General features: G+C 41.7%; 1 long non-coding RNA gene across 2 annotated transcripts in view; it reads right to left on the reverse strand.

Annotated features, from left to right (window-relative positions):
- Nucleotides 1–290: 290 nt before the first annotated feature.
- Nucleotides 291–26,307, reverse strand: part of LOC146892532 (uncharacterized) — a 32,195-nt gene continuing 6,178 nt past the window's right edge. Inside the window, exons 2-3 of one of the 2 annotated variants that reach the window (XR_015004629.2) lie at nucleotides 24,646–24,788; nucleotides 291–1,095 (exon numbers count right to left, since the gene is read on the reverse strand). This is a non-coding gene — a long non-coding RNA (uncharacterized LOC146892532). Of the gene's footprint in view, nucleotides 1,096–11,938; nucleotides 14,207–24,645; nucleotides 24,789–26,307 lie in introns of those variants that run through there. The other variant, XR_015004628.2, reaches the window with a different exon arrangement.

Consider the following 26,307-nt stretch of genomic DNA (forward strand, 5'->3'; position numbering starts at 1 on the left):
CTACAGCTTCTATACCCATCTATAACCTATTTATTTTTACCTTTTTTTTGTGTTTGTTTGCTTATAGGCAGGATCTAGCATAGCCCGGATTGGCCTTAAATTTACTGTTTAACTAAGATTAGTCTTAAACTCTAATCCCTCCTGCCTCCATCTCCCAAACGCTAGATTTACAAGTATGGGGCACCAAACACAGCTCCACCATATACTTTTAAATATGGAAGGTCATGCTAGTTTTGATAGATTATAAACAAGAAAGAGGAGGAGATGTAAGAAGAGTTTTCACCAAAATATTCACATGAAGACGTCTTTTACTTGGTAACTAAACACCATCAACAGTAGGAAGTGTGATCTTGACATTTCTATTACAGAGTTCAGTGTCACTAGCTGGATACTTCTGGCTCTGAAGAGTCAGTAATAGGAGAGACAGGAAAGAGAAGCCTAGGTTGAGTTAGTTCTGCTCCATCTAGCAAACACTTCCCAGAATACACACATTTAGGACATGGTTTTCTTCAAAGAAAAACAATTAATTTTACTGTTTTCAAACCAAATATAACAGGACTGGTTTTATAAAAAAGACATCTATGATGAGTCAGAAATGAGCATGAAAAATGGCTGACAGGAAGCCATTAGCAGAACAGGGAGGCTGTGCAAATAGTTTGATTTGCTGGAGATAATGGTGGCATGGCTGGCTTCAAGAACAGAAGGTACTGAGTGGAAGCCTTCCCCCTCCTCTGACACATTAGCCAAGACTGCCTGAGCAGCTCACTCTTCCCAGGGACATGCCAGCTTTTTAACAGTCCCTCTGTCCTGTATTTGACTACAGCTTTATGATCAGAGAGTAGGAAAACAGTTATGCAAAGGAAAACAGTTGTGAAGCTCTTGTTCAAAAACTAGCCACATCGAGTGTATAACCTCAGCACTTGGAACTTACACATTTCAAATGCAGGTTAAATATAAACAAACCCAACTTTACTTTACTGAAAACCAAATGATGCTACCCAGAGATCCACAGCCAACATCTGTCCACACCTCTGCAACACTTCATGTAGGACCTATGGCTTACGGCTCACATCCTGCATCTTTCCCCCAAAAAGTCTGTAAGAAAAAAGAGTGACAAAATATGATTATAGACTTGTCAATAATGGAAAGGTCAAACACAATGCAGCATGGGCTGACTGGGAAGCCAGGAGGTGCTCTACGCTTCAGGCACAGGATAAATATTCTGTCTAATGCAAGGCTGTCAGAGAAGGTGCCTTTGATTGAACAGTGATGTAAATAGTCATTTAAAATCCCTTTTAAATGATCATAACACAAGTTAGAGTGGCCTCCAGCAGCTCCATCCGCGTGTCTTCTCTTGGAACATTTTTAATAGGTATACTTTGTCTTTTGAATGAGTCACACACCTCTGTTTTGATTAATTTTTATCAGATTTGGGGATTTTATTTCCTTCATAGCTAGATAGAGCATTAGCTGTTTAGATAGCATTGAAATAACTTGTAATGAATGGACTAACATGTAGAGATTCCTTGACAATCCTCAGAGAAAATGAGTCCATCGCGGGCTTTAACTTGAGATCTGAGAAAGTTTTTGGAATTTCCCACCCTGTCCTCACTAAGGGCATATCGTTCCATTTGATGAAAGTGCCAGACAGATTTTTAGCCAAGTAATGTTGTATGAAGCTGTTGAAGAATAGAGGAGGGAAACTAAGCAACAAAGGAAACAAAATGAAAGCATGGTGTTTGCTTAGTAAAAAAGTTGGGAAATCAGTAAGAATGGATTAAACACCGCTGCCTTTATTGCTATTACCTGACATTTATGTGACTGAAAGTTCCTACAGTTCCCCAGTGTTTCATTCAGAAGACATAATCCTTGCTGTTAATGTAGTACTTTGAATTTAGTTTTAAGGCACGGTTAGTTGAATGGTTGCCATTCCTCAACCATCCCCTTTTTGGCCTAGGGACCTAGACAAGCATGTATATTGTTTCAGACCACTGGTGGGCCAGGTAATATATCCAAGGGCACACTGTTGCTTTCAGACAGGGCAATGGTTCCTGACCTTAAAGCTGAATTAGAATCATCCGGAGGGCTGTTAAACTGCAGATGTCTGGGCCCCACCTGCAGACTTTCTTCTTGGGTTATAGAGGGCGAGCTCTTGAGTCAAATGGCCAGCTAACTGATGCTGATGGCGCTGCCCCAGGATCTACATTTTGCGAACCACTAAGAGGATAATGTGAAAGTAGCTGGGGTGTTTCTGATGGGAGCTTTCCATGTGAAAAAAAATCTGTTTGTACTGGGGAGAGAAAGGGGAAATGAATCCCCAAGTGACTTCCTTTAACATTTCCTTTCTTTTTCCTTTTCATGTAGGCAATATCCAACTTCAGTTTTCAGGATATATATTTTAAGCTTTCATTGAAATTCAGATACATTTTTAACATGGGAACATATGACTTCTAGGCTATAGAAGACATTAAGTGTATGCATGTCAGGCTGAATTGAGGAACATAGACCACATAGGCTCCTGGTGCTCACGAGCCTGCCTTGCGGCTGGAGAAGGTTTGCATCCCAGCATGTCATTTCTACCACTCTGTGAAACATGCCTTGGCTTCTGATGGGTGCCTGTCCAGTACCTACAGAACGTAGGAATTCTACAGGAGGTAAGAAGAGCTGAGGATGCACTGTGAAAAAAAGCAGAAAGTCCTAGGTTTTGGGGATTTTAATTGCCAATCTGGACGCTTTGAGAACCAAGGACAAAGCTATAAACAGACTACACGTCTGTTTTCCGGCTTCCCAGATGCAAATAATCACACAGAAACTGTATTAATTACAACACTGTTTGGCCTTAATAAGCTAATGCTCAGGGTTCTTCTTCTCCTTTTTTTTTTTTTTTTTTTTTTTTTTGTTTGTTTTTCAAGACAGAGTTTCTCTGTCAGGCTTCTTATTAACTAACTCTTACATCTTAAATTAGCCCATTCTATTAATCTGTGTATCGCCACGAGTCTGTGCCTACCCATAAGGTTCCAGTGTGTCCTTTTCCTTCCGCAGCTACATGGCGTCTCCCTGACTCTGTCTTCTTTCCTCTATCTTTGCTTGGAGTTCCTGCCTTGCTATACTCTGGCCTGCTGTAGGCCAAAACAGCTCCTTGATTAACCAATGGTAATAAAACATATTCACAGCATGCAGAGGGGAATCCCACATCACAAAGCTTCTTACTTGCCTTGCCAGGTACTGAGGGTGGAGATGAGGGATCGACTAGCCAGATTTTTTTCTTGGTTACCAGATAACTACGTAACTTGTGGCTTTTACCTCTCCTCCTGCATGTCTTGCTTTCTCAGCGTCTGGCTGGCGATTCTTTCTTTTTTCTTCCCAGAGCTCTCTCTGTCCAGAAGTCCCCACTATACCTCCTGCCCAGCTATTGACCATTTAGCTTTTATTAAACCAATCACAGTGACATATTTTTACACAGTGTAGGTGTGGGTAGAGATGGACGGTCCGATGAGCTCCTTGCTTTCAGAGAAAGCACAAATGAGATTGTTCTCCATCTTCATAGATTAAATGAGCAGTAACCCTGGAGGAGCTGACTGCAGGGGCCTGGGCACTTGCACTCGGTGTGCTTGGGCCAGTCCTCCAACCTCACTGAGCATGAGTATTCTTGTATAATGTTTCACGCTCTGGGTCCTGACCATTACCTCATGATTCAGATACCCAGGAATGTAGTCATTGTTCCCATTTCAGATCTTCAGGTGTCCTTTTTTTATGCCTATTTGTGTTTTACCTGCGTGAATGTTTGTAGGAGGGTGTCAGGTCCCCTGGAACTGAGTTACAGACATCTGTGAACTGCCATGGAGGTGCTGGGAATTGAACCTGGGTCCTTTGGAAGAGCACCCAGTGCTCTCAACTGCTGAGCCATCTCTCCAGCCCCCTCAGATGTTCTTCTAAATTAGTGATGACGAAGCCTATTCTGTGCCTCAGAAGTGTCCTCAGTAGTAAGGATGGTTCACGGGTACAAGCTTTGTAACTAGAGCATGCTATCTAAGTGGCAGGTCATTGTTTACTACAGAGAAGCCCATTGTACAAGGGTCCTTCTTTAGACCAGTTCTTTGCAGGTGTTCCTAAGAAAAGTAAAGCACTTGCTTCTGAGCCTAGAGGGTAAAGACTCCACTTCCTTTTTCTTGACTTACTATGTTCAGGTGCTGCGATGATATTTCATTTGTATTTTAATAAGTAAAGCTTTCCTGAAGTCCAGAGAGTAAAACAGTTGCATTGGTCAGCCTTACAGACCAGGCAGTGGTGACACACACATGTTTAATCCTAATAAACCACACTAGTTTGCCATAGAAATAAGGTGGTAGTGGTGCACACCTTTTAAAAAAAAATAGTTAATTTTACTTTATATACATTGGTGTTTTGCCTGCAAGTATGTCTGAATCAGATTCCCTGGTGCTAGAGCTACAGACCATTGTCAGCTGCCATGTGGTTGCTGGAAATTGAACCCAAATCCTCTAGAAGAGCAGCCAATGCTCTTAACCACTAAGCCACCTCTCGAGCCCCCTGGTGCATGCCTTTAATCCCAGCCCAAGAGAGGAATATAAAACAGACAGCTCACAGAGACAGTCTCATGCTGAGATTCCTGGAGGCAGAATGGCCGTTTAGGACTGAAGTAGAGGTAAAAGCCAGTGGCTGGCTGTTTTGCTTTTCTGACCTTCAGGTTGAACCCCAATTTCTATCTCTGGGTTTTTATTATTCGTGCTTCAAGGTGCTAGTCAAATTGAGTGACACTTCAATAGGGTGTTATATTCTATGGATACAGAGCAGTCAGGGTTCTTGCAGAAGATATCATTGTACAGTCTTGTGAAGACAGCACGGCTAGAGGCTGCAGTAGATAGAGGTAGTGGTGACGGTAGGCACTCAGCTTCTACCAGGGCCTAATGAGGCATTGCTTTGGGGGAAAACAGGAGCAAAGCACACCTGGGTTGGAATATTGTCTTGGTGACTTCCAGTTGTGTGGTTTTTGCAAGAGTACTCTGGCTTCCTTAAACTTTGGTTTCTCTATTGATAACATAAAACAAACAAACAAACAAAAACAGAAAAAGAAACAATAGTGTCTCCTATTGTTTTGGTTACTGTTCTATTGCTTTGAAGAGACACCTGACCAAAGAAACTTAGGAAAGAAAGCTTTTAAACGGGGGCTTGTGAACAGTTTCAGAGGGTGAGTCTATGACCGTCCTGGCAGGGAGCAAGCAGCAGTCAAACATAGTTCTGAAGAAGTTGATGCACTTACATCTGATGCCCAAGCACACAGCAGAGAGGGGCGAGACAGAGCCTAGAGAGGACCCCAGTGACTCACCTTCAACAGGAGCACACACCTTCCTAACAGCCCACCAACTGAGAGTTAAATATTCAAATATATGAGCCTACTTGTGGGTGGAAGAGCATTCTCATTCAAACCACTGGTGGTTAAGCAAATGTTAAGTGGATTATTCAGTGAGAATTTTCTAAATAGCAAACATAGGTAGCACGCTGATCTGATCGAGTGCTTCGCAGATGCTGACGCCTGCTCTCTGATGAGGAAACTCCAACCGTCTAAGAACACACTCTTTTAGCCTATGAATCTTACCCCTTTAAGCTTAGACTCAGGACGTATCCTAAACTCCTAATGTGTGATTCAAAAGTGAAACTCAAGCTGAACCCAGTGTTTAGGGTATGTGATCCTAACTCTTTGGGAGGCTGAGGCAGAAGGATTGTAGGTTCAAGACCAACTGAGACAACTCAGTGCATGAGAAAACTTGCACGGGGGGGAGCTCAAGCCAAGATCACTAAAAGACTTTGCGGATCATTTAGGGAGACGTGAAGAAATGTTTTTTCCCATCCCTCTCCTTGCCTTGACCCGGCACATGCTCCCTGTGGCAGAGTGCTGTGCTCTCCTCCATCCACTAACATAGTTTGCCCCCAAAGCAAGGCTAGCACTGAATTTGCCTTGATCTTTCTAGTTTGCAGCTCAAATTCTAGGATATATTAGGATTCTTTTTAATTAGCTAAACAAATGCGAGAAGATGAGCGTAGTACTTGGGAGACAGAGCCAAGCAGATCACTGTGAGTTCCAGGTCAGCCTGGTCTACACAGTGGATTCCAGGACATCCAGAGCTACACAGTGAAACTGTCTTGAAAATAAATAAAGAGACAGAAAAAAAAAGCCCACATGAATAAGGTAAGAGGGAAAGCTGATTTGAAAAGATAATCACTGACACTGGATATATTAAGCTTTAAGAGACTAGGAATATCATGAGATTGTCGACCACTGTGTGGTCATTTGACTGAGGCACCCTTCATCCCTTGTAGTCTTAGGCATTTGCACACTTGGCTCTCAGCTGGGGGTGGTATTTGGAAGAGGCTTAGGAAATGTTGCCTCCTTGAAGAAAGTATCCCTGGGGCAGGCTTTGAGTTTAAAAATTTGTACCATTTTCAGTTCACTCTCTGCTTCCTGCTTGCCATTTAAGTCTACTAGGCTCCATCAGTTTACTGTTCTTGCCATCAGGCATTCACTTTGCCATCATGGACTCTAGCCCTCTGGAACTATAAGACAAAATAAGTCCCTCTTCTGTAAGTTGCCTTGGTCATGGTGTCTTATCACAGCAATAGAAAAGTCAGTAATACACTTGCCAAGTCTTGGAGAATATGGCTCTGAATCAAGTAGGAAATACATAAATACGCAAAAGACAAAATGCATATTTTTGGGAAATTAACATACTCCAGCATACTACAATAGTCTAAACAACCAGGTGATGTGATTTAAATTTTCCTCAGGCTCTAATATAAACTCTTCAAGTGGAAAATATGTTTATCTAAAAATAATTCTGCCATGATGAGGAGAATGATAGTATAAAAACTGTATTAAGAAAGATCCAGAAGTCCTAACATATTGTTCCTGTTCTATAGCACTCAGTAAGTATTGTCTTCACAAGTACAATAATTGAGAATGTGAACTGCTAGGATCATTGAATCTTCTTGGCATCCAGTAAATTACATATTGGCATACTTGGCAAGCTAAGCCATAGAATGGATTGACTGTGCAGGGCTCTTTAAAGAAGATATTTACAAATTTTTAAAAATTTTTATTTCATGTTTGTGAGTCTTTTGCTCACATGTACATATGGACATTATATGTGTGCATGAGGCCCATAGAGCTCAAGAGAATTCCTTCGATTTCCTGAAGCTGAAGTTAAGGGTGGTTGTGAGTCAACAGGTGGGTGCTGGGAACCGAACCAAGGCCCTTGGCAAGAGCCACATGTGCTCTGAAACACTGAGTCGTCTCTCTAGCACCAATAGTTACAACTTTGAAAGTTAAATAAATTCAAAATCGTTCAACTTAGTAGAAATTTATTATTAAAAATAAATTATATGAATTAATATGTTGTCCATAAAACATTTTTGAAAACCTAGGAATAATTAATTAAATGTATATATAATCTTTTGTTGTTGTTGTTGTGTGAGACAGGGTCTCACTGTTGTAGACCTGGCTATCCTGAAACTCACTATGTAGACCAGGCTGAGCTCAAACTCACAGAGATCCACCTGCCTATGGTTTCCAAGTGCTGGTATTAAAGGCATGCATCACCATGCCTGGCTTGATGTATGTATAAATATTAAATACAGTCAATCTACTATGTAAAATTCTGCTGGCCTTGCAATGAATGACTATTGTTATATACAATATGCATACTAAGATCTTTATTCTCCAGTATTATTTTTAATCAGTTCCTATTAAAAGTCTTTAAAGTAAGACCTATGAGTCTAACAGAATCATCTCTAGACACAAAACTTGTAAAGGAAAAAAATATATATATACCACTCTTGATGCTGGAATGCAGGGCCTTAGAAATAAACAATTCAGGCCCCTTGCTGTAAGGGAGGGGAAGGGAGCCTTTTGTCCTGTGACAGGATGTGAGTCAGGATATTTACAGTCTGCCATCGGGTCTCCAGCTAGGAAGGCAGGAAGAGATAAGAAAAACAGGTAGCACCAACCCCTCCTTGGTATCTAGGTGGGTCTCCAGCCAGGACAGGAAGCCCCTGGACAACCCCCCTCCTTGGTATTTAGATGAAAGGTCGAGAATGTGCCACTCAGCTTAGCCTTATTTAAATTGACCAATGGAATGAATCCCTGTAACCACGCTTTTTTTTTTTTGCTTCTGTACCCGCGCTTTTGCTCTCCTATAAGAACCCCTCACCCCCAACCTGGGCGCGCAAGTCCTTCGAGAGACTTTGGCTCCCCAGGTACCTGCGTATCCAGTAAACCTCTTGCTGTTTGCATCCGGCTGCGTGTTTTCGACTGATCTTTGGGCACAGGGTCTCTCCCGAAGGAAGACGCCCACGGGAGTCTTTCAAACTGATGTTATGCTTTGTAGCAGATACTTGCCTGCTGTTAAGACTCATGCTCTTAACTACCATGCCCAGAGCAAAGAGCTCTTCATAAACACTGTTCTGATTATTTTTGTTCAGCTGGACACTAGCAAGCAACATTTGGAAAACGGGAATCTCCGTTGAGAAAATGTCTCCATAAGATAGGCATTTAGGTTGATGGTTGATGTGGTAGGGAGGGCCCAATTCACTGTGGGTGGTGCTACCCTCTGGTGGTCCTGAACTGTGTAAGAAAGCAGACTGAGCAAGTCAATGGGGAGCAAGACAGAAAGCAATCCTCCTCCATGGACTCTGCTTCAGCTCCTGCTTCCAGGACTTCCTGTCCTGACTGCCCTGCATGTTGCACTGTAATCATCCTGATTACCCTTTCTTCCCCAAGTTGCTTTCGGTCTATGTTTTATCACAGCAATACAAAAGCAAGCTTAGACAAACCCCAACGTGAAGAAATTGTGAAGACAGAGATTTGTATGGTGAATTGCTGATATATGTCTATTCCAAGGAGTAGATATCATAAATACATCAGAATCATCTTTCCTAAGAAAATGAACATATTCCAAGGAAAAATATAATAAAGAAAAAAAAGTCGCTCCATGACTGAGCTTCTACAGTTGGTGGAAGAAGATGGGTCTTCCTGGCATAAGTCACGCCTGACAGTTACTTCTGGATGCCACAAATGGCTCAGAGGGTGGTTTGTACAGACGCAAGGCATTCAGATCTCACCTTTTCACCTTCTGTTACTCAGGACTTGCATGAAACAGGCTAAGTTAACCATTAACTTTAACGGGAAAGCAGCTGCTGATCCTGTAGCTGTTCTGCCTCATCAGGGGCCGTTTGTCAGGCTTCTTAGGCCTCATCCACTCCTAAACCTTCTCACTGGGGAATTTTTATATGACTTTGGGTCGACAGGCATATAAAATAATTTATTGACAATGAATTAAAAGGACTTATATGTTGATGGAGACTGCTTGTTTGTTTCCTGGCTACCTAGAACAAAAATAATCACATAGAAATGATATTATTACAACACTCTTTGGCCTATTAGCTCACATTTCTTTTTGGTTAGCTCTTTTATCTTAAACTAACCATTTCTATTAATCTGTGCATCACCATGAGGTCATGGCACGCAGCAACTTTCCAGCATTTGTCTCCTCTGAAGGCTACATGGCATTTCCCTGACTCCTCCTACTTTCTCCTCTATCTCTACTTAGAATTCCCACCTTACTCTATCCTGCCCTGTGATGGGCCCAAGTAGCTTCTTTATTCATTAACCAAACATATTCGCAGCACATCACGTATATTTTTAAATGATTAATATGCGTATGTTCCCATTTATTAGAGATTAAAGCAAATCTACTTTCTAATGAGGTAGATATACTTGTTTATTTTAATATAAAAATAAAATCTTGACTGAATAGTTGATACTGTAGGACACAGAGTATAAAATTTTTCACAGTTGATCAATATTTTGGTTTTTTTTATTGCCAATGTTGAGTCCATGACTTAGCATGGATACATAGTACAAAATGGCAGAAGTATGGTTAGCACCACTTCAGAAGTTGTTGAAAATTTTGTTCTAATACCAAACTGAAGGTCATTAAGGAAATTTTTAAAACAAATCAGCAACTCAAACAGCAGGCTTTAAAGCTGAATATTTTAGCACAATACAATCCAAAGAAACAACCTGATACTGACATGCTAAGAAATGATGGTAGGAAAATTAGAAATGTCTATTTTCCACAATTAAACTGTTATGCTTCTATAAGGACGGGCAACCTTATATGATAGTAAAAACATTGCAACTGATTATATTCAGTCAACTTGCATCTGAGCAGAGGTGTTTTGGATACTGGCCATTAGAGTTTTCTGGTGTGATGGTCAATGCAAGGCACACATGCTGTGTGTTCAGAACCAAGGCTGCAATGAAGTCAGATCATGCAACACAGTCAGCATGGCCAGAACATCTTTAGATTTACTTTTGATTTTTATTTAAATTTTTGTGGTTTCACATTCACAAAATGTTGCTAGATGTTTTATGACCCTGCCCTCATTCAGTAATGTTATTCCACATAGTGTGAAGAGTTTGACATTAAAAGACAAAATTTTGAAGTTACTATCTTCTCTAGAAGTATATTTTTATATGCACTCATTTTATGCAGAAGTTATAAAATTCCTTGTCTCTTAGCATCTGGACAGTTTCAAGTTTCGATCTCCTCTTGAACTCTGGCATCTGACCACTCTCCTAGGGCACAGACAACAGGGACTAGCTAACACCTTGCACCAGAGTCTCCTTCAGATCTATACCGTCCCTTCCAAGGATACTCTATAGAATATGGGTGAAGTGGGAGGACATGCCATTCCAGTTACAGGTACCACACCCAGAGACAGTGTTTAGAATACTCAAATTATTAAAAGCTTGCTTAGTTCCACAAGTAAAACAGTAGAGTAAGAAGCAAAGTGTAGGCAGAATTTTCTGTCTCATCAGCTCCCACATAACCACACAGAGACTTATTATTAATTATAAATACTTGCTCAGTAGCTTAGGCTTGTTACTAACTAGCTCTTTACAACTTAACCTGTATTTATTATCTACATTCTGCCACATGGCAGTACTTTTTTTCAGCACAAGTTCATCTTGCTTCTCTCTGCATCTCCTGAAGATTCTGCCCTTCATTGCAGAGAGCTCTCTCTCTGTCTGCAAGTCCTCCCTAACCACTTCCTGCAGAGCTATTGGCCATTTAGCTTTTTATTAAGCCAATGAGAGCAGCACATCTTCGTAGTGTGCAAAAAGATTGTTCCACAGCAGCAAAGAACAGAATGATTAGATGTCCCTTTGGGTGGGGGGCACTGGTATTGTTCTTGTGTCCTTTTCCAGAGCATCCTTCTGCCTAATGACTTGGCAGTTGTTTGTCAAGAAATGTATCAGACTTTTCGTCTAAGGTGACACTCATGAACAGGCTTCCTACTCTCTGCATAATGCTACAACCCAAGCTGCCCATGGTTCTGGCTCTGCCTGCCATTTAACCCACAGCCTGCACAGCAGGCACCTCCCCCCTGCTGAGAGCAGGTGCCCTTTGCCGCAGTCCTCTGACGGCAATCACCTACAGTGTCCGCATTAGGACCAGGCTTAGTGTTTCTCAGTCTAAGAAGCCCAGCAATTCATCTCTAGAGACAAACTACCCTGCGTTTGGGGAGGCCAGTCCTGCGGGCACAGTGAGCAGCTTTGCAGCTGAGTCTCCAAGGAAACCATTGCTATTTGTGACTCTTGAGCTCAGAAAGTAATTCTTACCTGCTTTCCAAGACTGACAGTGTCATGACAGCCTCAGGAGGCTGTCGTTTCCATGAGCAGAGATTCTGTAATGTAAATCGATTATTAATGAAGCTGGATTTTAAGTGACTGTGTTCTTTGGAGGGAGCGTGTTTATATTTAATTATCAAAATGGGAGCTGTGTAGTGGCACAGTAGCATAGAAGTCAGCTATTATACTCCAAAATGGTTCAAAAATCAATCTTCATTCCAAAACCCATAATAAAAAAATAAAAAATAGCAATTTATTGAGAAAAACCAAAGACATCCTATGTCAGAAAAGCTATCATTACTTGTGCTAAAACTAATATGTACATATTTTTAAAGAGAGATGTGCGTAATTATGCAAAAGAATTTTAAGTAGTTGCTGAATGGAGGCCCCACTGAATTGTCACTATCATTGGTAGTTTGACATTTGCCCTGCTTCTGCCTGTCACACCAACCCGAGAGGCAGCTGCTGTTGGAGATGTATATGAATAGCTCTTTTTAAATCCATCAGGACTCCCAGGCTTTCTTGAGAATGACAAGCTCCTTGCAGCAAAGTTTTGATCTCTTCTAGAGTTGAGAATTCTATTTAGCCGTTTCTGAAATTGTGTGACAATATTCGGGTATTAAGATGGGACAGTAAGGACACCTGACCAATGACCAGAAGAAGCCCAAGAATTTCTTTATGAAAGGAATTGACACAGCCATTTGAATGGCAGATGGGCAGGGTTACATAGACAGAATAGTGTAGGAACAATTTCTCTTTATTAAGGAATAGATGGGCAATGCTAACATTTGTGGAGTCATGGATGCTCCCAACCCACCTCAGACTGTCACTGGCCCTTGAGTACTTGGCACCAGAGCTCAATAGAACAGAAGGGCCAGCATAGTTCCATGCACAGATATGTTTTATAACTCTTCTCCTGAGACTGAAGTCTGGAGATGACTAGAGGTACCAGGCTAGATGGCGTGAGAGCTGATCAGACTGACCACAGGAATTAGTGGAGAGAACTCAGTAGAGAACCACACACAGGACAGAGTGGGAGGGGTGTTCCAGACACATTGAATCAGGACTTCCATGCCAGCTATCCACAAGCTATAGAAGCTTCATGATGCCTCTTACGCAGGGTAGTCTGAGTCAATGGTCTAAGCACTGTTGTTGGTGGTTTTTACTCTGTACTCTTTTGGGGGGGGCTGCTACTCAGCTCCCAAATAAATAACACATGGAAACTGATTCTTTCTTATACCCTTAGTTTGGATTATTTCTAGCTAGCTTTTTCTTAAATTATCCCTTCTACCTTTTGCCTCTGGGTTTTTACCTTTTTCTTACTTCTGTAAACCTTACTTTCACTCTTTGTGGCTGGATGTGTGGCTGAGTGACTGTGTGGCTGTGTGGCTGTGTGGCTGTGTGGCTGTGTGACTGTGTGACTGTGTGACTGTGTGGCTGTGTGACTGTGTGACTGTGTGACTGAGTGACTGTGTGACTGTGTGACTGAGTGACTGTGTGACTGTGTGACTGTGTGGCTGAGTGACTGTGTGGCTGTGTGGCTGTGTGGCTGTGTGGCTGTGTGGCTGTGTGGCTGTGTGGATGTATGGATGTGTGGCTGTGTGACTGTGTGGTGGTGTGGATGTATGGATGTGTGGCTGTGTGGCTGTGTGGCTGTGTGGATGTATGGATGTGTGGCTGTGTGGCTGTGTGACTGTGTGACTGTGTGACTGTGTGGCTGTGTGGCTGTGTGGCTGTGTGACTGTGTGACTGTGTGACTGTGTGACTGTGTGACTGTGTGGCTGTGTGGCTGTGTGACTGTGTGACTGTGTGGCTGTGTGACTGTGTGACTGTGTGACTGAGTGACTGTGTGACTGTGTGACTGTGTGGCTGAGTGACTGTGTGGCTGTGTGGCTGTGTGGCTGTGTGGATGTATGGATGTGTGGCTGTGTGGCTGTTTGGCTATATGACTGTGTGGCTGGGTGGCTTTGTAACTGGTCCTTAGTGTCCTTTTCTACTTGTTCTTGTTCTTCCCTCCTCTCAACTTTTCCTCCTATTTACTCTCTCTGTTTGCCAGCCCCACCTATCCTTGCTCCTGCCTTCCTATTGGCCATTTAGCTCTTTATTAGACCAATCAGGTGCTTTAGACAGGCAAAGTAACACAGTTTCACAGTTAAACAAGTGCAACATAAAAGAATGAAATGCATCTTTGCATCATTAAACAAATGCTTCACAGCATAAAGAAGTGCAACACATCTTAACATAATATTCTACATCAAAGCACACGTGTGGAGACTGTGAGCTGTTGTGAGCTGTCCTGGAAGCTTGAAGGATCTCTGTGCTTGGGAGTAGTGCTGTAGGTGGTAGTGATGGTATTTTATGAATGTATCCAGTTCCAAAGCTGCACAAAATCATGGCCTCTTACACACAGCTGAGAAAATCAGTAGGCAGCACTCCTCCATGGCTTCTGCTTTGGTTCTTGTGTCTAGGATCCAGTCTTGAGTTCCTGCCCTGATTTTCCTAAATGATAGATTACAACGTATAAGAGGAAATAAACCTTTTCCTTAAAAAGTTGCTTTGGTCAATGTTTTTATCACAGTAATAAAAACCCTAACTAGTGCAATGTCATTGTAGAGGTATCTATTCCAAACTACAAGTTTAAAAACAGGTGGAAGTAAATATGTTTGCAAGTTTTGGATGGATTGGGCAGCTGGTGTGAGTGCATTTGCTGCACCCATAGTAGTGTATCACGGTATTAGCGTCTCCAGAACCAGCATCAGTTACAACTCAAAGGCACAGTGCCAGAGGCGTCCCCACTCCCGATACAGATAGGCCACACTTCCTGCGTCTGTAGTAAATGTGTATTGTGGAGCATGGCTGAGTTTGAGTCAAGCTCAGGTACTCACTGTAATGCTCTGCATAAATCGCCTAGTAAATATTCTGTTCCTCAGCATCTACAAAGTGTGTGAAAAAGTGAAACAACCTCATTCACACAGCTGCGAATTAAGACCAATGATAAACATGCAGATACAAGAGACTAAAATCCCAGCACAAGATGAGTGGAAAAATAATCTAACTGGAGGTATAGAAAAGGATGGGGGTGCTCCTAAACTATTCCCTAGGAACTTAGTTCATCTTTTTTTTTCTTTTAAGGAAAAAAATATTAATTTATTTCCAGTGTTCTGTCCTATCCTGTGCATTCCTACACATCCCTGCACTCCATGGCTTGTAACCTTGGAGAAACTTTTCACGATGGTGTTTGCCTGGGCTTGCCACTTTGCCTTTCTCTCTCCTTTCCTATAGGATCCAATGTTTTGCGGAGCTATGTTTGACTTCCTGGCTCATATGGCCATAGAGTGGTAAACACAATTAAAAGACTGAAACCTGGGTTTCATGATGCAGTTGGCATAAGACCACAAGCCTTTCTCATTCACCCACTTCTGGACCACTTTCCTGTGGGACTATGCTCTGTTTGTTCTACACACTCAGCTTCACTGACATGAGGGTGAATTTGAGTTGTCTTTGGATTCAGAAATGCCAAGGAATCTGATAAAGAACAGCTTTGATTGTGTTTGTGAGGGTGTTTGCAGAGATAGTTAGACCACAAGAGCTCTCTCTGATGTAATCGATGGTCTAACCTGTTGATAAAGCTATGATATACCAGACTATCCAACACATCTTCTCTGCCACAATGGACTAGAATCTCTGAAATCATGATCTAAAATGAACATTTCTTCCTTTGAAAAGATTTATGTTGGGGGTCTGTTTTTGTCACAGTGACATGAAAGCAACTAATACCCTACGCAATAGGTCCCCTCAGCCCACAGGACCGCAACTATCACCTGCAGCAATAGGTCCCCTGAGATGAAGTCTTTCTGTGTGGCACAGGCTGGTCCCACACTCACAGCTGTCCAGTTCATGGCCTTCCAAGTGCTGGGTTTGCAGGTGTGTGCTGATGCTTGCCTCTTGTTTGGATTTACAGCTTCTAGTGGCCTTTAGCAAGTGAAACTTTTATAAACCTATTTCTGAAGTCTAGTTAATTGAATCTGGAGCTGGGTGGTAGTGGCACACACCTTTAATCCCAGCCCCCAGGAGGTAGAGGCAGGTGGATCTCCGTGAGTTTGAGACCAGTGTGGTGTACAGAGCAGGTTCCAGTGCAGTCAAGGCTACTCAGAGAAACCCTTGCAGCTGCACTGTGCCTCTGCGGGAGTGGTCTCGAGTGCTGTTGTATCGAGCCACCGCTGAGCTCTTTCAGCCCAGCTTCTAAGACTGGGGGATACAATAGGACATGAAGTCCTGTCGCTGAATATGGGGGGTGCTGGGAATCTGGTGCGACTAAAAACGTTCTGAACGTGCAATGACCAAAAACTAATTTGAATTCATGTAATTGTAGTATGAATTCTAATTGGTATTAATAAATAAAACCTGGAGTCCGATATTAGGTGTGAAAACTGAAGGATCAGAGAAGCAGAGCAGCCAGCCACGAGACAGACCTTTTACCTCTGCCAGTGCTCAGACATAAGGGCGATCCTGCCCCCCCAGACTGCATCTGCCTCCACCAAACCTCAGTTGACCTGAGCTCCAGTCTCCTTCCACCTTGTATTCGTCTCTCTGCCCAGACACTCCTGGCTCCGCCTCCATAGCTCTGGGATTAATGGCATGGGATTTCAATTGCTGGGATCACCTTTGTATGAACTCTGTTTCTCTTTTAGACAGATTCAATCTCATGTAGCGCAGGGTGATCTTGAACTCACTGAGATCCCTCTGCCTCTGTACCTGTACCCCGAGTCCTGAGAAAAAAGGCGCCACTACTCCCTGGCTTCTAGTGGCTTAGCTCTGCACTCTGATCTTCGGGCAAGCTTTGTTAAAACATAAACAAAATATCACTACATGTAATGATTCCAGGTATTAATTTTCAGATCATTCGTGTTGAAGCACACAATTTCACTGCAGCTGGCTGTGGCCATACAACACAAGTGTTCCCACGGTGCATGTCTTCGTGGCATACAACACACAGGAACAATGCCTAAAACACCTCTGCTGAGATTCAGTACTATGCTGTGTTAAGAACAGAAGAACTTTAATATGCTACAGGTTTTCTGCTCTGAAACACAGTGATTTAAGTGTAGAAACAAAGCCTTTTCGTATGGTCCCTGTCACACCTTATCATATATTATATTAGTTTATCTTGGGATAATGTTGTGTTCAAGTTTTTATTTTAGAAATTGCAAGTTTTGAGTCACTAACTTGAGCTTAGCTTTTAAAAATTATTCCATTTGGTTTGGACTCTGAAATAAACTTAAACATAGTCTGCCGTTTTGTCTTAATTATTCATGCAAAACAACATTCTCAGTATTGACAATTAGATCATAAAATCAAAATATTGACCAACTATGAATAAACATTTAAAATTCTATATGTCCTACAGAAGTCAATATTCTATCAAGATTTAAATTTTTATGTAAAAATAAACAAACATAACCATGTCATTAGCATGTAGATTTACTTTTGTCTGTAATAAATTTGAAAATTACCAAAGAATTATTATAAATTATGTTCATTATTATGGTAAAAGTTTTTATTTATTTATTTTAATTTTTTATTGTTTTTATTAAGCTATATATTTTTCTCTATTCCCCTCCTTACCTCCTGCTCCTCTTCTGCCCTCTCCCATGCACCCCATGCTCCCAATTTACTCAGGAGATCTTGTCTTTTTCTACTTCCCAAGTAGATTAGATCCATGTATTTCTCTCTTAGGGTCCTCTGTTGTCTAGGTTCTCTTTGTGAATTGTAGGCAGTTTTTTCTTTTATGTCTAAAAGCTACTTATGAGTGAGTACATATTATATTTCTCTTTCTGGGTCTGAGTTACTTCAGTCAATATGATGTTTTCTAGATACATCCTTTGGCCTGCAAATTTCAAGATGTCACTATTTTTTTCCACAGTGTAGTACTCCATTGTGTAAATGTACCACATCTTCTTTATCCATTCTTCATTCGAGGAGCATTTAGTTTTATTTATATATACCTATTTTATGGAAATTTCATGGTCATTTAAAAATTTTTAAGCAATAAATGAAAAAATAAAACAAAAACAGCAACAAAAAAAAAACTATAAAGAGCCCCAGCTTAAAATAAGACACATTTACGATGTTAAAGTTTTAGAATCCAGAATGCAAAGGGCCACCATGGCCCTACTGCATCCAGAGTATCAAATGTAGAATCCATCCTGGCCTCCCTCACATCTAGAAGTCTGTGTTTATAGACTCAGGCTCTGGCTGCTATCTTAAAAGCTAGTGTAGCAGTGTTGAGTTTCTTATGCCCTTTGTACTATCTTTTCCAACTCTGCTGCCGACTCTTTTTCTTTCCTCATAAGGGTTGTGTCACCTTGAACCTGCTCAGATATCCATGATAGTCACATCTCACAGAAACATTTGTCTCCCCAAGTCTACAATGTCCCCTTCGCTATGTAAACATAGTCACAAAATCTAGTGATCAGAACATACCTGTCTTTGGGTGGTTGTTATTTTCTTTATCAGTAGAATTAACAAAACACACGCACACAAACACTAGCTTTAATGGTGTAAATCACTGTTTCGAAGTCTTTCTCTGGTACTTACTGTGATATTTATTACCTTGGGTAAACCATTAAACAGGGCATTTGCATTTCCCCTACCTGGATGTGTGTTTTAATGGAGAATGAGGCTATTTGCAGGACATCAGGACTGGATGCTTTCACTGAGCCAGAACTACTTATTGCCAAATGCTTTGCTGCTCAAGGACTTGCTACCCCCAAACAACCTACTTCCTTTGTTTGCCATCTTACCAACTCCCCATCTTGCCAGCACAGAACTTCCTTCGCCACTCACTGCCCCCAAACCCCAGCACTTTACTCTTCCCCACTTTCTTGGAAATGGTTTGTTTTGACTTAATTGACATGCACAGACATTCAATGTCTCTTCTGATCTCTTCTTCAATGTCACATTTAGTTTTGGCCACCAGGATCCAAAAGCAGCAAGCTTGTTAGGTGACTAGACTCCTTTTCTTCCTTTACCTCGGCGCAGATTTGTAGCTTCCTCTCAGGAACCAGCTCAGTCACATGGCAAGTGAAGAACATTCACGTTGTTCTGAATGCCCTCAGCCTAATGAGAGCTGGGAAGTTAGTGGGAAACATTCTTTTTCTTTGAAGTTTACCCCAATATTGTGGCCTATAAAAATGAAAAGACTCTTCCATACACAAGCAGACAGTGAACTTTCTTCAAAAAGTGAGCATTTGCATAACATCAAAGAATTGTCCTGACCATTTAAAACAATTTCTGCTAATTCTCAGAGAACCAGACCAGACCCCCCCAAAAGAAAATATATGTGACTCTTTAATTTTCAACATTTTCTGAAAGTCTTTTCTTAAGTTCAGATGTTTGTTTTCTAATTTTTATATCAGATACTGTTTATAATTATAGAATTTTATGTATTAAAATAGAATAAGCATGTATAGTACATGCTTAAAGAAAATGGCTAATTTATAACTAGGATAATAATTTGGTATTTATGAAGTACCAACTTCATAGTCATATGATGATTCTGCAGTAATCATGTAACCAGTCTTTGAAGTTTCAGAAAATGAAGGTAAAAAATTGCTAAGTCTCCTAATTAAAATCTAGTAACAGGAAAATAATTTTGAAAAAAATATCTGTTCCTTGGTGTTGACAGAATTCCTAGAATTATGAGCATTTTCTTTTAAGCCAGATGTACTCAAATATCAATCTAGAAAGCAGCTACTACTATGACACAGACTCCTATGCACTGTATACTTCTCCTACACTATATACCGTGGTCTACACTGGGCGCTTAGTCCTAGATTACTCCTCTACACTATATACCGTGGTCTACACTGGGCACTTAGTTCTAGATTGCTCCTCTGTACTCTATACTGTGGTCTACACTGGGCGCTTAGTTCTAGATTACTCCTCTACGCTATATACTGTGGTCTACACTGGGTGCTTAGTTCTAGACTGAACCGAGGAAGCTGGGTGATCAGTTTGAAGATACAGCAGGAAGCAAGGAGACTGGTAGGCATCAAGGAAGTAGTTCTATAGTCCATGAAAATAAGGGACATGGTAATCTATACAGGAAATGACATGAAAGTTCTGCTGCTTATGAATTGCTACATAACGAAGTGCCCTGAGATCTAGTGGCTGACTATAATGTAAATGAACTGCTTTGCTCCCAAACATACCTTTCGGGTGAGGAGAACTCCTCCCTGGAGCATGTGATAAAGAGCAGATACCTCCTTGGGGGAGTAGGGTGGCAGGCATTCTGGGACTTTCTATGGGTTCTACTAGTCTTTCTTACACTATAGAGGCTAGGGCTTGAGACATCTAAGAGAAGTTAACAATTTCTTCAAATCTGAGTCCAGAAATTCAAATGGGCTTATTCATTTTGCCTAATTCATCTCCTGGCTAAGGAATCTCAGAGCTCACATTTAAAAACAAGAGACATAGATTCTATTTGGAAAAGGAAAGGTACCCAAACATTGTGGGCATGTGTAAAAACTTCTGTCTTTCTCTGAGACCAGCACAGGGTCTGGTATTTCCATAAACGTCAAAGATTCAATAGCACCCATGTCTGTTGCGACTGCAGGTCCTCCCAGTCTTTCTACGCTTTTTCCACTTGCAATGGTACAAAATCAACAAGCATCCAGTGGAACATATACTTTTTCAAAAAGGATTTATCATTTTTAAATATGTATATGTGTGTGCTGAGGGGTATGGGTGTGTGCACATGATTGCAGGTGTTCAAAGAACAAAGAGATTTAGAGTCTCCCTGGAGTTGGAGTTGCAGGTGTCTGTGAATCACCCAACCTAGATTCTGGGGATGGAACTCATGCCCCCTGAGAGAGCAGTATGTACTCTTAACCTCTGGTCCTTCTCTCCAGCTTCCAAACTGCAGTTTGAAATTTTCAAAAACTGTTGGGTTGTTTGAGACAGAATCTGCTATAGCCTAGGCTACATCAGAGGTGCCATATAACTAAGAGTGACTGAGAACTTCTGATCTTCTTGTCTCTACCTCCCAAGTGCTAGGATTACAGATGGAAGATATCATACCCAGTTTTTAAAATTTTGATCTTTCCCAGGCTCACATATATATGGTGACATGTTCTCAAGACACTGAGCAATAGTAGCACCTCCAAGTCCCCACCATAAAGGTGAGCCCCAGTGCTTCCCAGTGTCAAGCCAGAATCCCCACCATAAAGGTGAGCCCCAGTGCTTCCCAGTGTCAAGCCGGAGTCCCCACCATAAAAGTGAGCCCCAGTGCTTCCCAGTGTCAAGCTGGAGTCCCCACCATAAAGGTGAGCCCCAGTGCTTCCTAGTGTCAAGCCAGAGTCCCCACCACAAAGGTGAGCCCCAGTGCTTCCCAGTGTCAAGCCGGAGTCCCCACCACAAAGGTGAGCCCCAGTGCTTCCCAGTGTCAAGCCGGAGTCCCCACCACAAAGGTGAGCCCCAGTGCTTCCCAGTGTCAAGCCGGAGTCCCCACCACAAAGGTGAGCCCCAGTGCTTCCCAGTATCAAGCCACAGTCAGTGCACAGACTGAATTGCTAACTCTATCCTACAGGACAGGACTTTTAGCGTTTCTGGTCTTCCCCCTTCCCGGCTCCGCAAGCTCCTTTCTCCCAGCCCCTTCTCCTGTGGTGCTATGTAGTTGTTGTTCCTAAAAGCATTTGTGACAGCCTAATAATGTTACTTTCTTCATGAGATCACCACCAGCCACCTTCTGGATCTCTCTGCACTGTTTTCCATGACAATGTCCTACCTTTCTCATAGTGCCCACATCTGAATCTGAGCATTAACATGTGCTCATTTTCCTTGGCATTCTACCAATATTTGAGTGTCTCCTGTGATCCAAGTACATTTTAGATGCTTGATGGAGTTGACATTTATGACTTCTCAAGGTACTATTCACATAGGACAAACATTTTAAAGAGACACAGGCAAAAAAAAAAAAAGGAAACAAGAGGTAGTGTTTATGAAGAAAATGGAAAAGTGCTATGTGAGGAGACCAGGGAAGGTATCAGGAGAGAATGAGCAAGTGCTGAGCACCGAACTACAAGGATCAGCTAATGAAATATTTGCAGGGAGAGACTTTCATGGACAGATAAAAACTCAAAAGAATGTGGGTTAGCGAGCTGCTGGTAGAACTTGACATGAGCGAGGGAGTAGAGACAAGACAGGATGGCTGAGGGAGTCTGGGGTTCCTCGTAGGCTCTTCTATTTGAATGGTTGGTTGCTAAGGAGTGGTGTGACTTGACAGGAATGAAGAGTGGGGTCTTGTTGGAGTATGACATCTGTCACTAGAGGTTGACTTTGAGGTTGCATAAGCCCAAGTCAAGCTCAGTGGCTTTCTCTCTTCTTGTCGACTACAGACTCAGATGTAGAATGTTTAGCTGCTTCTCTCGCACTATTACTGCCTGAATGCTGCCATGCTTCCCACCATGATGATAACGAATTAAACTTCTGAAACTCAAAGCAGGCCCCAATTCTAGCTTTCTTTTATAAGCGTTGTCATGGTCATGATGTCTCTCCACAGCAATAGAATGCTGGCTAAAATGGAGACTTACTGAGTAGGAAGATGCTAAGAGGCAAGTCAGAAAGGCAGGATGTGAAGGCATCTGCAGGCCAAAATTAGATGCTAGATGTTATTCTGTGTATCTGCATGCATTAATATATGATATGTACAAACATAGGATAAGCACAGATTTTGGTCGGCTCTGTATTGAATAGTCAGAATAGTGAACAAGTGTGTCCCTTAGACCATGTGCTTCCAAGGGCAGGGATTCTTCTTTATTTCTCTTCACAATATTCCTAGAGCCTGGAATTCCAGGGACACTTAAGAAACACTGTTGAATGAATAAATAAAAATGTGATTGTCTACAAGACATCTGCTTTAGGCAGCATCATCCAGGCACAACCTCCAAGGTGACCTTCTTATGAAAGGAGTGTCTCCAGGAATGGGGCACAGAAGTGAAGGAAGCCACACCAGGTGAAGTGTGAGTTACTATCATCCAAGTGAGCTAAGCTCAACTCTACAGAGGAGTGGGGTAGAAGTGAAGTCAGTGAGATTTACCTCGTTCTTACCACAGGGAATCAGGGCAGTAACAAGAGTATGTCAGTTTTCCACACTGGTCCATCCTTACTAGACATAATTTTTTAGGAAACTGCGATTCCCAGCTACACCAGCTGAAAGGGCAGTCCTCTGACAGAGGAACAATCTGCTAGCTGTGAGGAAGTGGGAGGAATCACAGGAAAAGAATCCCAAGATCTAGGGACAGAAACTGGAAACATACGCCACAGGATTATGAGTGTTAAATACGTTGACATAGGAAACACCCTTCAAGAAAACCTTATGTTCCCAATGTGTGAATCAAGTAGAATGTTTGTAAAGTGTCTCCAGCCAATAAACTCTTCTTATATAAATAGTATGTCCACATTTGTTCTGTTTCTGTTTATTTATTTGTTTGGGTGTTAAAGGAATGGCGGGCTGCTTCCCACCGCCTGCCGGGCTCCTGGCTAACTTACACCCGAAATAATTACATTGAAACTGTATTCTTTTAAACACTGCCTGGCCCATTACCTCCAGCCTCTTACTGGCTAACTCTCACATATTGATTCAACCCATTTTTAATAATCTGTATCTCACCACAAGGTCGTGGCTTACTGGGAAAGATTCAGCATGTCTGACCTGGCAGCTTCCTGGCGGGCAGAAGCTCTTGACCCTGCTTTCTTCCTCCCAGAATTCAGTTCTGTCTTCCCTGCCTACCTATGTTCTGATCTATCAGGCCAGGCAGTTTTCTTTATTAATTAACCAATGAAAGCAACAGATAGATAGAAGACTCTCCTACATCATTTGGATATGTACATATTTATGTGTGTGCTGTCTCACATGTGTGCAGATGTCTATGCCTGTGTGAACATGTGGAGGCTTCAGTGTTAATCCTCAGGAAAACTATCCAACTTGTTTTCAAGAGAGTTGCTTTCTCTGGCCCTAAGCTTACCTACCTAGGCCAGACTGACTAGACAGCAAGTCCCAGGGATGGCTGCCTCTGAATTCCCAGAACTTGTAGCTACCACACCAGGATTTTTTTTGGTAGGTTCTGACAATTGACGTTATCCACTGGGCTATCTCCCCAGTACTCTTCTATTTATTTTTAAAGTCTATGTAGATGTCAGTGTGGCAGATAAAATACAAGTTCCTTTCCAAAGTGTTATTGATTAATAACACCAAATTATTTTCATCTTAAAGGCTTCAACCCCCCTCTGTTATTAAAAAGATATTTTAAGCTAGAAAATATGGGAGATCTGATGTAAATCCTCATAAAATTTTTATCACTAAAATATATCTGTTTTCAAGAACTGAGAAAGAAAAAGTGATATGAAAGAAGCAATATGATATTTTTAAGTAAGCGGTTATTCATGTCAGATGAAACACAGTGGGGAATTTTTCTGGGTCCTGAGACAAGAGCCCTGGCTCTGAGCAAGTCACACCCCCAATCTCTATGTATTTCTGGAATAACATATTATTTTCCTGCTTTGAGGCATGGATACTGTTGGAGACCAACGCAAGGCATTTAGTGAACATAATACACTGTCACCGGAGGAAGAACTCGTGTTATACAACACTGCTTCTCACTTCATTTCACATAATCATAACCCATTAGGCAGCCCTGTCTTTGACCTTCAATAAATATCCGAGGACACAAAGAAACTCCTCATGAAATAATGAATTTCTCTACTTTCAATTTGTTGGAGAAAAAAAAGTTGCCTTATGTTCTTTCTCATTTCCATTTGTTTCTTTCCAGGGTGAATGCCCTTTTCAAAAACACACGATTTCTGTATCCATATCATAATTATGCCAGGTTCAATGTAAATGACTACACAAGTGTGGTATTTAACGCAAGATTCCTTACCTGCCAGGCAAGCCACCATTTCATGGGTCTTCCTCTTTGTTCTGTGAGTGACAAGCAGGGACGTTGTTCTACAACTTCAGCTGTCAGTTTCCCAAACTCAGGATCTTTTGTTTTCCAGCTCATTATTTGCCTTTTCAATTTCTCTGAAAATGAAAGTACTTTAGCTTCCTTCAATGTCACGGTTATTCATTAACTTTTTAGTGGGAGTGCTGGGAACTGAACCCAAGGCCTCAGCAATGCTAAGCATGAGTCCTCCAATAATCTACAACCTCTGCTTGCTTGCCTTTTGGCTTTGCTGGTGTCATTGTTGTGGTTTTGTTATGTTGTCTTTCTGAAGTGGATTTGATGCAGGTTTTTGTTTTGTAGCCTAAAGTGGCCTAAAACTAAAGATCCTCCCCAGCACTGCCCTCTCCAGTGCTGGGGTAACAGACATATTCTCCCAAACTCTGCTTACTCTGTCTTCAAGTAGGGATGGTTCTGCCTTGCAGGACACATTTTAAAAAATTTTAGTTAGAGTCCTGACCCAGCGACAGAAGAAGCAAGATGTGACTGCCTCACCAAATAAGGTACAGAGTCATGTGGCTAAAATAGACATGAATAATGGGCTAATCTAAATTATAAGAGTTAATAAGAACACTGAGCTAATGGGTCGATCAGTTTATAACTAATGTAGACCTCTGTGTGATTTCTTTGGGACTTAACGACTGTGGGAACCAGACAGGACAGAAAACTTCAGACAATAAATGGTGCCCATGTGGACAACTGCATTCACATAAAACACTCTTATTTAAGAGAGGCTTCCTGACTCAGTTTTAGCTGTAAAACCATGCAGCTCTTTTAGGAGGTCCTGCCACAAAACACTTAAATGGTGTTGATGAAAAACTGACCACATGCTTTTTGGTTTTCAGTTGTAGCAGGAAAAAGCCATTCCATTATAGAATGTCAGCTTTCTGGGCCGTCCTGCTAGGGCAAACTTTGACTCTTTCAGGTAGGAAGTCCTGCTACAGAGCATTTGAGTGTGGTTTGTGAGCAGACTGATGCAGCTTGCTTGCTGGCAGAGACCTTGAAATGCCATAAAGTTGTGGCAATAAACATGGCTATAGCTGGTACCTCTGCCATGAGGCTGGAATCTCAGAAAGCTAAGGAATGGGGTGGATCCATCCATCAAAGCCACGGCTTTAATCCTCTCCATTTTGCTCAGCAAATTAAAGACTCACGTGGTCAGAAAAAGAGAGATATACAGTAAAGATAGATTCAAAGACAAAGAAAACCTCTAAATGGTTTACAGTGTGTAGGCTTGGGAGAGAAAAGAAAAAGGTTAAAGTCCTTAAAATATAAAAGAAAGAGAGTAATTAGGTGTAGTGTCACACACCTTTAATCCCAGCACTTGGGAGGCAGAAGCAGGCAGATCTCTGTGGATTCAGGGACATCCTGGTCTACAGAGTGAATTCCAGGATAGCCAAACATACACAGAGAAACCCTGTCTCAAAAACCCAAAAATTAAAAATAAAAGAAATAGAGGTTAAAATAAAGCCATGTAAAGATGAAAAATACATAGAGAGTCTGGGTATTGTATGTTATTATGTTCTCTTTGAATTGTTTGAATGCTGAGGAAGGAGCAATAGCTGATAAAAGATATTTGTTTATAAATACTGCTGAATT

Source organism: Myodes glareolus, chromosome 11, assembly GCF_982192425.1.
Source record: "Myodes glareolus chromosome 11, mMyoGla1.1, whole genome shotgun sequence".
NCBI lineage: Eukaryota > Metazoa > Chordata > Mammalia > Rodentia > Cricetidae > Myodes > Myodes glareolus.